Here is a 12,884-nt window from a genome sequence, read left to right as displayed (position 1 = left end):
TGTATGTAATGACTTTTCTTTCCCACGATTCAATCCAAATTCGCAAAAAAAAGAGCGTAAAACAGAAGCTGAACGATGAATTCCGATCGTTTCCCGGACCATGTTAATAACTCCCTCCCTCCGGCTCTCACAATCTGGTGGGCAAGTGGATGGCTAACGGCCATTCGGCCCGTTAGATGTGCTCCCTAATTCAAAACATCACGCCTAATCTTATGATAACAAAGTGTGGGGCTGGATGGGCACAGCAGGCCAAGCAGCATCTTAGGAACACAAAAAGCTGACGTTTCGGGCCGAAGCGCTTCATCAGAAAATGGGGAGGGCGAGAGGATTTTGAAATAAATACGGAGAGAGGGGGAGGTGGAAAGAGAAGAGAGGTGCAGAGGAGAGTATGGGTTGGGAGGTAGGGAAGGGATAGGTCAGTCCGGGGAGGACGGACAGGTCAAGGGGTCGGAACGAGGTTCGTAGGTCGGAAACGGAGGTGCAGCTTGAGGTGGGAGGAGGGGACAGGTGAGAGGAAGGACAGGTTAGGCAGGCTGGTACGAGCTGGTATCAGAGATAATGGGAACTGCAGATGCTGGAGAATTCCAAGATAATAAAATGTGAGGCTGGATGAACACAGCAGGCCAAGCAGCATCTCAGGAGCACAAAAGCTGACGTTTCGGGCCTAGACCCTTCATCAGAGAGGGGGATGGGGAGAGGGAACTGGAATAAATAGGGAGAGAGGGGGAGGCGGACCGAAGATGGAGAGTAAAGAAGATAGGTGGAGAGAGTGTAGGTGGGGAGGTAGGGAGGGGATAGGTCGGTCCAGGGAAGACGGACAGGTCAAGGAGGTGGGATGAGGTTAGTAGGTAGCTGGGGGTGCGGCTTGGGGTGGGAGGAAGGGAGGGGTGAGAGGAAGAACCGGTTAGGGAGGCAGAGACACGTTGGACTGGTTTTGGGATGCAGTGGGTGGGGGGGAAGAGCTGGGCTGGTTGTGTGGTGCAGTGGGGGGAGGGGACGAACTGGGCTGGTTTAGGGATGCAGTAGGGGAAGGGGAGATTTTGAAACTGGTGAAGTCCACATTGATACCATATGGCTGCAGGGTTCCCAGGCGGAATATGAGTTGCTGTTCCTGCAACCTTCGGGTGGCAACATTGTGGCACTGCAGGAGGCCCATGATGGACATGTCATCTAGAGAATGGGAGGGGGCGTGGAAATGATTTGCGACTGGGAGGTGCAGTTGGAACTCCCCACCTCCATCCGTGACACCACCCACGCCCTCCACCTCCTCCAGGACTTCCAATTCCCTGGCCCCCAACACCTCATATTCACCATGGACGTCCAGTCCCTGTACACCTGCATTCCGCATGGAGATGGCCTCAAGGCCCTCCGCTTCTTCCTATCCCGCAGGCCCGACCAGTCCCCCTCCACCGACACTCTCATCCGCCTAGCTGAACTCGTCCTCACACTCAACAACTTCTCTTTTGAGTCCTCCCACTTCCTACAGACTAAGGGCGTGGCCATGGGCACCCGCATGGGCCCCAGCTATGCCTGCCTCTTTGTAGGTTACGTGGAACAGTCCCTCTCCCGCACCTACACAGGCCCAAACCCCACCTCTTCCTCCGGTACATTGATGACTGTATCGGCGCCGCCTCTTGCTCCCCAGAGGAGCTCGAACAGTTCATCCACTTCACCAACACCTTCCACCCCAACCTTCAGTTCACCTGGGCCATCTCCAGCACATCCCTCACCTTCCTGGACCTCTCAGTCTCCATCTCAGGCAACCAGCTTGTAACCGATGTCCATTTCAAGCCCACCGACTCCCACAGCTACCTAGAATACAACTCCTCCCACCCACGCTCCTGCAAAAATTTCATCCCCTATTCCCAATTCCTCTGCCTCCGCCGCATCTGCTCCCACGATAAGACATTCCACTCCCGCACATCCCAGATGTCCAAGTTCTTTAAGGACTGCAACTTTCCCCCCACAGTGATCGAGAACGCCCTTGACCGCGTCTCCCGTATTTTCCGCAACACATCCCTCACACCCCGCCCCCGCCACAACCGCCCAAAGAGGATCACCCTCGTTCTCACACACCACCCTACCAACCTCCAGATACAACGCATTATCCTCCGACAATTCCGCCATTTACAATCCGACCCCACCACCCAAGACATTTTTCCATCCCCTCCACTGTCAGCTTTCCGGAGAGACCACTCTCTCCGTGACTCCCTTGTTCGCTCCACACTGCCCTCCAACCCCACCACACCCGGCACCTTCCCCTGCAACCGCAGGAAATGCTACACCTGTCCCCACACCTCCTCCCTCACCCCCATCCCAGGCCCCAAGATGACATTCCACATTAAGCAGAGGTTCACCTGCACATCTGCCAATGTTGTATACTGCATCCACTGCACCCGGTGCGGCTTCCACTACATTGGGGAAACCAAGCGGAGGCTTGGGGACCGCTTTGCAGAACACCTCCGCTCAATTCGCAACAAACAACTGCACCTCCCAGTCGCAAACCATTTCCACTCCCCCTCCCATTCTCTAGGTGACATGTCCATCATGGGCCTCCTGCAGTGCCACAATGATGCCACCCGAAGGTTGCAGGAACAGCAACTCATATTCCACCTGGGAACCCTGCAGCCATATGGTATCAATGTGGACTTCACCAGCTTCAAAATCTCCCCTTCCCCTACTGCATCCCTAAACCAGCCCAGTTCGTCCCCTCCCCCCACTGCACCACACAACCAGCCCAGCTCTTCCCCCCCACCCACTGCATCCCAAAACCAGCCCAGCTCGTCCATGCCTCCCTAACCGGTTCTTCCTCTCACCCATCCCTTTCTCCCACCCCAAGCCGCACCCCCAGCTACCTACTAACCTTATCCCACCTCCTTGACCTGTCCGTCTTCCCTGGACCGACCTATCCCCTCCCTACCTCCCCACCTACACTCTCTCCACCTATCTTCTTTACTCTCCATCTTCGGTCCGCCTCCCCCTCTCTCCCTATTTATTCCAGTTCCCTCTCCCCATCCCCCTCTCTGACGAAGGGTCTAGGCCCGAAATGTCAGCTTTTGTGCTCCTGAGATGCTGCTTGGCCTGCTGTGTTCATCCAGCCTCACATTTTATTATCCTGGTACGAGCTTGGCTGGTTTTTTTATGCAGTGGGGGGAGCGGAGATTTTGAAGCTGGTAAAATCCACATTGATGCCATTGGGCTGCAGGGTTCCCAAGCGGAATATGAATTGATGTTCATGCATCCTATGGGTGGCATCATTATGGCACTGCAAGATGCCCAGGATGGACATGCCGTCTGAGGAATGGGCCCAAGCTATGCCTGCCTCTTTGTGGCTTATGTAGAACAGTCCCTCTTCCACAGCTACACTGGCCCCAAACCCCATCTCTTCTTTCGTCACATTGATGAATGTATCGGCGCTGCCTCATGCTCCCAAGAGGAGCTCAAACAGTTCATCCATTTCACCAACACCTTCCACCCCAACCTCAAGTTCACCTGGACTATCTCCAAAACACATCCCTTACCTTCCTGGACCTTTTGTCTCCATCTCAGGCGACCACCTATAAACCGATGTCCATTTCAAGCCCACCAACCCCCACAGCTAACAGGTATACACCTCCTACCACCAACCTTCCTGCAAAAATTCCATCCCCTATTCCCAATTCCTTTGCCTCTGCCGCATCTGCTCCCAGGATGAGGCAATCCACTCCTGCACATCCCAGATGTCCTCGTTCTTCAAGGGCTGCAACATCACCCCCACAGCGATCGAGAACACTGTTGACCATGTCTCCCGCATTTTCCGTACCTCATCCCTCACACCACGCCTTCACAATAATTGCCCCAAGCGAATCCCAAAGTCCTCTGGCTTTCTGTAAGAAGGCAACGAGTTGTGGTTGATGGAAAATATTCAGCCTGGAGCCATGTCATTGGTGGTGTGCCTCAAAGATCTGTTTTGAGACCACTGTTGTTTGTCATTTTTGTTAATGACTTGGATACAGTCATTGGTGGATGGGTTAGTAAGTTTGCAGATGACTCTGAAGTCGGTGGAGTGGTGGAGAGTGTGGAAGAATGTTGCAGGTTGCAGGGAGACTTGGAGAAACTGCAGAATTGGGCCGAAAGTTGGCAAATGGAGTTTAATATGGATAAATGTGAGGTGATTGACTTTGGGAGGAATAATAGCAAGGTAGAATACTGGATCAATGGAAAGATTCTTGGTAGTGTGGATGTGCAGAGGGATCTTGTTGTCCATGTATATAGATCCCTGAAAGTTGCCACCCAGGTTGATAGTGCGGTTAAGAAAGCTTACAGTGTGATAGGTTTCATTGGGAGAAGGATTGAGTTCCGGAGCCATGATGTCATGATGCAACTGTACAAAACGCTCGTGCAGCCTCATTTGGAATATTGTGTGCAGTTCTGGTCCCCCCATTAAAGGAAGGATGTGGAAGCATTGGAAAAGATGAAAAGGAGATTGACCAGGAAGATGTCTGGTCTGGAGCGCAGGCCCTATGAAGAAAGGCTGAGGGACTTGGGTCTGTTCTCATTGGAGAGAAGAAGGCTAAGAGGTGATTTAATACAGACGTACAAGATGATCAGTGGTTTAGATAGTGAAAGCCTTTTTCCGAGGATGATGACTTCAGTTTGTACAAGGGGGCATAGCTACAAATTGAAGAGTGATAGATTTAAGACAGATGTCAGAGGCAGGGTCTTTACTCAGAGAATGGTAAGGGCATGGAACACCCTGTCTGCCAATGTAGTTAACTCAGTCACATTAGGGGCATTTAAACAGTCCTTGGATAAGCATATGAATAATGATGGGATAGTGTAGGGGGAGGGGTTTAGATTAGTTTGCAGGTCGGACCAATATTGAGGGCCGAAGGGCCTGTTCTGCACTGTATTGTTCTATGTTCATTACCACCCCACCAACCTCCGATACAATGCGTCATCCTCCGACACTTCTGCCATCTACAATCTGACTCCACCACCAAAGACATTTTTTCCACCCCACCCTTGCATGCCTTCTGGAGAGACCACTCTCTCCGTGACTCGCTTGTCCAATCCCACCACACCCGGCAATTTGCCCTGCAACCACAGGACGTGCTACACTTACCCCCACACCTCCTCCCTCACCCCCATCCCAGGGCCCAAGATGACTTTCCACATCAAGCAGATGTTCACCTGCGTGTCCGCCAATGTGGTATACTGCATCTGCTGTACACGGTGTGGCTTTCTGTAAATTGGGGAAACCAAGCGGAGGCTTGGGGACTGCTTTGCGGAACATCTTTGCTCGCAGTAAACAACTGCACCTCCCAGTCATGAACCAGTTCAACTCCCCTTCCCATTACTGTGTCCTCAATTTCACCCAGGAAGGCACGGTATAATGTGCTTAAACGTAAGGGTGTACACATTGGCAGCAAAATAAAAGGAAGGCACTTTATTTTCTGGACGTCGATAAATGGTCACAGTGGAATTTGCAGTGAGACCTGGGTGCCCTCACAAATCAGTCACTGAAATTAAGCATGTAGGTGTGGCAGGCAGTGAGAAAGGCAACAGGTATGTTTTCCTTCATGGAGAGAGAATTAGAGTACAGGAGAAAAGTAGAAATTGTGACAATTTAACAGAGCATCTGTGAGACAATATCGAGAATACTGACAGCAGGTGTGGCCTCCTTATCTGAGGAAGGATGGTGTTACTATAAAGGTAGTTTTAGTGGGCAGATTGCTGGGATGAAAGGAGAGATTGAATTGTTTGTGTACTTATGTACTTAAATTCAGAATAATGAGGGATTTTCTTAGAAATCTGTAAGACACTGGCAGACATAAACAATATAAATGCTACACAAATATTCCTGATGGTGTGAGTGACACGTTTCAGAGATGGGATGGACATTTAGGGCTGAGAAACTGAGAGATTTCTTCATACAGAGAACGGTATGCCTCTGGAATTCTCTCCCGCAGAAATCAGCTACATCCAACACTATATGATTTCAAAATGTTATTGGGTGTAGCAATTGTGAATAAAGGGAATCAAGGTACAATTGGCTTAATGGCAATAGAGAGAGAGTGAAGGTGGAGGGCTGTTTTTTTTTCGACTGGGGTCCTGTCACCAGTGCTTTCCACAGGGATTGGTACTGGCTCTGTTTTTGTTTGCCATTTATAAAAATGATTGGAATCAGAATATAGAAGGCATGGTAAGCATGTTTGTGAATGCTGGCAAAGTTAGCAGTACAGTGAGTGGAGAAGGTTTTCTGAGAGTGCAAAGGGATCGTGATCCAATCGGTTGGGCTGCAAAATTGCGCTCAACTGGAAAACTGTGAGGTTTTGCATTTTGGTGCAACATACAAGGGTAGGCCTTGTACAATTAATGGGTAGTGTTGCAGTACAGAAGTACCGAGAATTCTTTTCAGTCTGCATCACACCTCAACAGGATGGTGAAGAAGGTGTTTGGCACGCTTTCCTTCACTGCTCAGTCCTTTGAGTTTAGGAGGCGACAATCACATTGACGTTGCACAGGGCATTGGGTGAGGCCAGTTGGCCAGTTAGAGGAAGAACAGTATTAAGGTGGGGACGGTTCAATTGAGGTTCACCAGCAATTGCCGAGTATGTAGGTTTCAAGTAATAAAGAAAGGATGGAAAGGCTGGGAGTTTTTTTTTCACTAGAGTGCAGCATGTTGAAAGTCAGCTTATAGAAGTTCATAAAATAATGAGGGGGTGAGACAGAGTTAATGGCAGTTGTCTTTTCCCTGGGATGGGGAGGGTTGAGGAGCGGCGTGAACATTTTTACAGTGACAGGAGAGAGATTAAAACAAAAGACACGAGGGTTTTATTGTCACAGAGCCCGCTGCAAGTGGAATGAACTTCCTGACAAAACGGCCCATGTGGCGACAAATACAGCCTTGAAACGGCGTTTGGATAAGTCGGTAAATATGACAGGTTTGAAAGGAAACAGGCCAGGGGCAGGCAGGTGGAACTAGTTCCGTTCGGCATTATATTCGGCATGTTATGGTTGGACTGAAGGTTATGCATCCTTGCTGAACGACTCCATATGAGAGAAGAACGGACACAGGCTATTGAGTTAGATGACCTGCCATTTTCATGATGAGTTGGAGGAGAGGTTTGAAGGGCCGATTACTTCGGCCAAGTTGCCATTATTTGTGTTTCTATGTCTGATTACTCCTAGAACCGATGTTGAGTATTGTCACCGGAATGAAAATAAAGAACTGATCTGGGTGATCAATATAACATCAAACCAGATGATTGGCTTTTGCAGCTGAATGTGGAGAAGAGCGAATCTCCAGCACACCGGCCTCAGAGAGTTTAAGAGTTACTGAGGGGAAAATCTCCAACGAACTCCCTGATATCCGAGCAAAAGCTGAAAGGAAAATAAATGATATCCTTCCACATTTACATTTGGCGATATTTCTGGCCTGTGACTGTGTGGATGTGAATATTGAATCAGAGAGACTTTGGGAAAAGGGCGGGCGGGTTAGTCTAACGTCACTGTGTTTGTCTGTCCGCTCATATCATGATATTTCCGAATCTCTCGTGCGGATCGAAAATATTTTCAATTCCAATTATCCACCTGCTCCCCTACTAAACCCGAAAGATAGAATTCAAGGCTGTGTATTTGTTGATTTCAAGATTTCAGCCCAAAAGTGAGGATAATGCCAGCGCTCAGCTCAGAGAACGCGATCAGAGCAGCAGCAAAATGTGTGAAACTCGACAACGGAGCCGTCAATTCGAGTGAAAACTTTTTGGCCGCGAACCTTCCCGTGTCATGGTCAGGAACGATCGAGCCTGGCTCTCTGGAGATGCGGATTTGCAGAGGACTTGGAGAGTTTCTGTCGAGAGAGAAACACAGAGAGGCAGCAGGAGCAGGGAGCTGAGGGCAGGTTGTCTCCGCGCCGTCCGCTCGCTGCCTTTAAGTTGCTCAGTGCCGCCACCAGCAGCTTCATTGCTGACCCAGCTCAGTCTGACAGAGAGAGATTCAGCGCAGAGTTCCCGACATGAGCGACAGTGCAGCCGCCGAAACGGCTCCTCCAGCCTCCGCCAGCACCAAACCCAACACTCCCAAGAAGAAGAAGGCGGCGGCCCCCAGGAAAAAAACCAGCCGGTCCCGGGTTGGGCGAGCGGATTGTGAAGATTGTCGGGGAGAACAGCGATCGGAAGGGGACGTCTCTGGCCGCTATAAAGAAGGCGCTGCAGAGAAGCGGGGTCAATGTGGAGAAGCAGAATGCACAGATCAGGTTGGCTACCAAGAAGTGCCTGGCGAAAGGCTCCCTGGTTCTGGTGAAGGGCCAGGGCGTCTCCGGCTCCTTCAAACTCCCAAAGAATCAGGTCAAGGCAAAAGTGGGAAAGAAGGCGAGACCCGCAGCAGCCGCCAAGAAAGCAGCCGTGAAGAAAACAACGGCCAAGAAGGTGGCAGCGAAGAAATCCCCAGCCAAGAAAGCAACAGGAAAGAAAGTGGCCGGCAAGAAGGCCGCAACGCCAAAGAAAGCGGCGAAGAAAGCAGCGCCTCAGAAAAGGACTCCCGTGAAGAAGGTGAAAAAGACCAAGAGCCCCAAGGCCGCAAAACCGGCCCCGAAATCGGTGAGAACGAAGGCGAAGGCCAAAGCGAAAGTGACCAAGAAAGCAGCAAAGAAATGAAGTAGTCGGTGTAACGTGTCACCACCTGAACCCAAAGGCTCTTCTCAGAGCCACCCACATCTCTCCAGGAAAGAGTTGATCCCGGATCAAATCATCCCTGAGATAACAAGGTGTAGAGCTGGATGAACATAACAGGCCAAGCAGCATCAGAGGAGCAGGAAAGCTGACGTTTCGGACCTAGATCCTTCTTCCTGCTCCCCTGATGCTGCTCGGCTCGCTCTGTCCATCCGACTCTCCACCTTGTTATGTCAAATTGTCCAGCATCTGCAGCTCCGTCTATAAGTCAAATTATCCCTGTCCCGGTTCCGAGTGCAGACAGAGCATAAACTTGAATTGATTCTATTAACTCAAATATTACATTTCCGAGAGCGGAGACTGAAAATGTTGATGGAATCATGTGTGGAGGATCACTGGAACTGTATCTGGTTATTTCCTCCCACGGCTTGTAATTCTGCCGAGACACTAATGATGCATATTGCAGTATAACCCTTCCAGGAGTGATATTTTATCTAACTTTGATGCTACGATCTCTGGCAATGTTTTAACGGTTATTCCTTCCATTTGCCTGCGAAATGCATTTCAGGCAGCAATTGCAATTACAAACTAAACATGCCCCGAAAAAAAATGGGATTCTGTAATTAATCGCTCAGAAGTTGTTTAAATCGGCGGGTTTGATAAGATTGATTAACCACGGTTTCCCGGGCGGTTGATCAGTTTGCCTGGGCTGTATTAAACCCCGCGCTTCCCTCCTGACTGGTCCATACAGATCAGGCAATGATCCCGTGTCCCGTCCGCGCTGCCTGCAAACTCGATTTTTAAAAAATGGGTGTAACAGCGCATGCGTGAGGCCCTCTCCCTGCGCTGCCATTGAGGGGCATTTACTCAGTGAGTGGAAGAGGTTTGTTTGAAACAGACCGCAATGGAGAGACCAGCGCCCAGGGAAGCGAGGGAGCAGCAGGCTCCTTCCGGCAGCGCATCGAGATGTGAGTCTGGGACACAGAGGGGGGCTCCGAGACCGGCATTGATTCGGGCTCAGTTCAGGGAGAACCGGGGGCTGTTGGTAAGAGGCCGAGCGGAGCAGGACCTGGTCCCGGAACTTGGAGAGAGAGCGGCCTGGGGGCGGGGAGAGAGAGGCCTTTCTCGGGCTGTGTGTGGGCCTGCTGAGGGAGACACAGCGGCAAGAAGCTGCTGGGGGGTCAGCCTTGTAGCTTTTAGACTTGTAAACATTGACAATTCACTGTTTGGCAGCTGTTTCATGCTGTTAGTTGCGAGTTGCCGGGAGCCAGGTGTGGGCGGTTGGGGGTGGTGTGGGCGGTTGGGGGGTGGTGTGGGCGGTTGGGGCTGGGGTGGGCGGGGGGCGGGGGGCGGTGAGCGGTGAATACCCGTCAAGGACGCAGATTGGAGTTAACAGATCATACGTCTCGGGGGAAAAAAAAACATTTGAAATAGTGGCTGTTGTTCTCTTCAACAGTCAGTGTGTCACCAGTTCACCCTCTTCAGGTAGCACCTTAGATGGAGCTGTGCAATTACTGCTCAGTTTCTGAATCTCGCTCAGTTGGCATCGAATTTTATATTTTAAAAAAATCTCAGCCAAGGAGCAGCTCGATGTAAGAATTGAGTCAGACTTGTGTTTAAATTGATGCCTTTTAAAGAAAAGACACAACTCTCATGACACCATGTTGTGGCCCAACAGGCTTATTTAAAATCACAAGCTTTTGGAGTTCTGCTGCTTTGAGAGGTGAAGTTCAAGAAAAGAAACATCCTAATAACTGGTACCTGAATATGTTAATCTGTTTGATATTGTCAAATTTGGCTGATGTTGATTTACGAGAGATATCTCTTCTGTCTTCCTCCAGGCAAAATACTTGAAGAAACCAGTTGATGCAATATTTCCTCGGTACAAAGCCGAGTGTGTGCAGTTGCTTCCAACTAACAGCAGGCACGTTCCTGTGATCAGAATGGAGAATATCTTTCCCGTAGTCAGAGCGGATTGAATCAGACTCAGATTGAGCTCAATTTCCAGAGACTTGACCAAGGAAACAAGCACCCAATTCCAACTGAGAAAAGGCAAGTTTCTCTTTGTAATGTTTCCATTGCCAATTGACATCCCGCTAGTTCCAATCAACATCATTCATAGTCCATCAACATTCACACCTTTGAAATGTTAACGGGTGACTCTTTGTTGAAAGTACTCAAACAGGAACTGAATCCAGTTTACATTTAGGAAATGTATTTTGCCTCAAACTGGATAGAGAGAGACTCCTCCTACCACCCCCTTGATCATGACCCTGTCCTGATCACCAAAACATCATCTCCCAGACCATCCACAACCTCAACCCCTCAGGTAACCTCCTGCCAACAGCCTCCAACCTCATCTTTCCCCAACGCCATGTTAACTGTTTTTGCTTCATTGCAAAATCCACAAACCCGACTGCCCCTGTTGACCCATTGCCTCTGCATGACCCCGCCCCAACAAACTTATCTCCAATTATCTCAACTCCCTTGTCTACACCATCATTCCCCCCGCCCACCCACCCAGATCCAGGAACTCCCACCTATGTCTGTGACACCACCCACATCTCCTTCAACTTCTCCCACTCCCTGCAGTCTAAGTGGGTGGCCATGGGCACCCGCATGGACCCAAGCTATTCCTGTCTCTTTGTAGGATACGTGGACCAGCCCATCTTTTACAGCTACACTGGCCCCACCCCCACCCCGCTTCCTCCATTATATCAATGACTGACTGAGCTCCTTGTGGGAGCACAAGGCAGCATCGATACAAACAGTTCATTGACTTTACTAACACCTTCCAACCCAACTTTAAGTTCACCTGAACCATCTCTGATACATCTCTCTCCTTCCTGGACCTCTGTATCCATTTCTGGCAACCACCTGGAAACTTGTATCTAATTCAAGCCAACCAACTCCCACAGCTACCTAGAATACACCTCCCCTCACCTACCCTCCTGCAAGAATGCCGTCCCCCTATTCCCAATTCCTCCACCTCTGCTGCATCTGCTCCCACTCCCGCACGTCCCAGATGTCCAAGTTCTTTAAGGACCTCAACTTCTGTCTCCCCCCCCCCCCCCCCCCCCCCGCCAAAGCAGTGGTCGTGAACGCCCTTGACCACGTCTCCCACGTTTCCTGCAACACATCCCTCACACCCTGACCCCACCACAACCATCCCCAGAGGATCCCCCTCGTTCTCACACACCACCCCACCAACCTCCGGATACAACACATCATCCTCCGGCACTTCTGCCATCTACAATCCGACTGCACCACCCAAGACATTTTTCCATCCCCACCCTTCTGCCTTCTGGAGAGACCACTCGCTCCGTGACTCCCTTGTTCGCGCCACACTTCCCTCAAACCCCACCACACCTGGCACCTTCCCCTGCAACCACTGGAAGTGCTACACTTGCCCCGACCACCTCCCTCACCCCCATCCCAGGCCCCACAATAGCTTTCCATGTTGAGCAGATGGTCACCTGCACATCTGCCAATGTGGTATACTGTATCCATTGTACCTGGTCTGGCTCCCTCTACATTGGGGAAACCAAGCGGTGGCTTGGGGACCGCTTTGCAGAACGCCTCTGCTCGGTTTGCAATGAACAACTGCACCTCCCGGTCGTGAACCATTTTAACTCCCGCTCCCATTCTTTAGACGACATGTTCGTCCTGGCCTCCTGCAGTGGCACAATGATGCCACCCGAAGGTTGCAGGAACAGCAACTCATATTCCGTTTGGGAACCATGCAGCCCAATGGTATCAATGTGGACTGTACCAGCTTCAAAGTCTCCCCTCCCCCCACTGCATCCCAAACCAGCCCAGCTCATCCCCTTCCCCCCCCCCCCACACTGCATCCCAAAACCAGCCCAGCTCATCCCCTCCCCCCGACTGCATCCCAAAACCAGCCCAGCCTGTCTCTGTCTCCCGAACCTGTTCTTCCTCTCACCCATCACTTTGTCCCACCTCAAGCCGCACCTCCATTTCCCACCCACCACCTCATCCCACCTCCTTGACCTGTCCATCTTTCCTGGATTGACTTATCCCCTCCCTACCTCCCCACCTATACTCTCCTCTCCACCGATCTTCTTTTCTCTCCATCTTCAGTCTGCCTCCACCTCTCTCCCTATTTATTCCAGAACCCTCTCCCCACCCCCCTCTCTGAAGGGTCTCGGCCCGAAACATCAGCTGTTGTGCTCCTGAGATGCTGCTTGGCCTGCTGTGTTCATCCAGCTC

The 12,884-nt window shown here is 50.8% G+C and overlaps 1 pseudogene; it reads right to left on the bottom strand.

The window, feature by feature from the left end:
• Positions 1–12,884, bottom strand: part of LOC132206921 (uncharacterized) — a 1,098,881-nt pseudogene that overhangs the window by 738,252 nt on the left and 347,745 nt on the right.

This window comes from Stegostoma tigrinum, chromosome 44 (genome assembly GCF_030684315.1).
Source record: "Stegostoma tigrinum isolate sSteTig4 chromosome 44, sSteTig4.hap1, whole genome shotgun sequence".
NCBI lineage: Eukaryota > Metazoa > Chordata > Chondrichthyes > Orectolobiformes > Stegostomatidae > Stegostoma > Stegostoma tigrinum.
Note: the sequence above shows the minus strand (reverse complement) of the source record. Positions and strands in the feature narration are given on the sequence as shown.